This window comes from Orycteropus afer, unplaced genomic scaffold, assembly GCF_000298275.1.
Source record: "Orycteropus afer afer isolate SDZICR_OR568_19922 unplaced genomic scaffold, OryAfe1.0 scaffold00005, whole genome shotgun sequence".
In the NCBI taxonomy this organism is placed as follows: Eukaryota; Metazoa; Chordata; class Mammalia; order Tubulidentata; family Orycteropodidae; genus Orycteropus; species Orycteropus afer.
This window is the reverse complement of record NW_006921592.1, coordinates 11417494-11419213: the sequence shown is the minus strand read 5'-3', so window position 1 is coordinate 11419213 and position 1720 is coordinate 11417494.

The following is a 1720-nucleotide window of genomic DNA, read 5'->3' as shown; positions in this document are numbered from 1 at the left end:
GTCCTCTTGATCTCATATGCTTGATTGTTATAAGGAGTGCATACCCTCCTGATATTACTGTTCTTCACATAGGCCTGACTATCGTTTGGCTGACAGCTGAATCATGAGGTTTAAGTTCAGTTCCTAGCTTGAAATGCGTCTGAGGGGGCATAGTCTCAAGGATTTCACCAGTTTTGATCAGACCAGTAAGCCTGGTCTTTTTTATGATTTTTGGCTTAGTTCCATATTCTCCCTCACTCTATCTAGGACCTCTCATGTAGTCTCTTTCAGATCTGTCAGCAGTGGTAGCCAGGCACCATCTCATTCTTCTGGTCTCAGGGTTGTGGAGGCAAGGTTCACATGCTCCATTAGTCCTTTGGACTAATTGTTTCATTGCGTTTTTTATTTTCTTCACTGTTCTTTGCTCCGGATGGGGAGAGATCAATAGTTACAACTTAGATGCTTTGGTACACCTTAGATTGCACTGAACATGCAATCAAGATGTGTTAATTATCAGACTTCCAGTAAGAGGAATAGGCAGACAAGTGACACAGACCCTCTTCAACAAAGAAAAGAAAAATCAATTGACAGAGATGCAGAAGATAATCCTGGAGCCCTGAGCTTTTAAAGGAACTATACAGAAGTGGATTAGGCATCAACTAGTGCCTAATCACCAACTAGGAAAAACCTAAACGAAAACAGTGAGTACAGAGACAATCAGAGCTGCAGAATATCAGCTACTCTGACGGAACCAACAGCCTGAATAGTTCCAAGTGGTGCTGGGATCTGAGAATTGATCTAAAAAAGATTAGCCCTGGTCACCAAGGGCTGCAGGAATGACTGTGCTGGTGACCTATGACTAGGAAGGGTAACAGCAAGGTGGGAGACAACCTGAGTTGTTGACTTTCTGCTGTCTGGAGGGTGCAGCCTTCTTGATTGTTTACATGTGGCAGCCATTTTGGATATTTAAAGTGACCGAGCCATTTTGAATCTTCACAGGTGGCAACCATTTTGGATTTTAAAGTGATAGCAGCCTCATTCAGATACCAGGGACCTAAGAATAGGCTCTGTTTGCCAAGGTCAGCAGGGACACACGAGAGGCTAACAACAGCAAAGGAGACAGGTGGTAAGGGTATAAGTTCTGTCAACTAGCAAGTAGAGGAGCACAGTACCCTGGTTGTGTAGATAACATACAAAGAAAACAAAAATCATGTGCAAGTCACTCCAACATACAGTCACCAATTAAATATAAACACAAAAATGTCACAATGCCTCAAAGAAAACAGAGTATCACAGTCCACACAAAGAAGCAAGATAAAGCAGGAGAAACAAGGGACCAGGAAACAGACCCAAAACACATCCCTGAGGAAGACGCAGCATTGGAACTCCCTGATAAGGAATTCCAAAGAATTATATTTAGGTATCTGCAATGAATTGAGAGACAGGTCAAGGAAAACAAAGAAAAAAACCTAGAACAATTTTGAAAAACAATACAGGAACAAAATGACAAAATAAATGAAAAATTAGAAATGATACAAAATCTACACACAGAAATCCAGAAGATTAATACTCAATTTTTAGAAATAGATAAGACATTGAATGGGCAAAGGAGCAGAACTGAATCAATGGAAGACAGAATTAGGGAGATTGAAGGCAAATACCTGAACACTTCTTTGGAAAGGGATAAATCAGAAAAAAGATCAAAACAAAATGAAGAAATGGGATACCATCAAAAGGAATA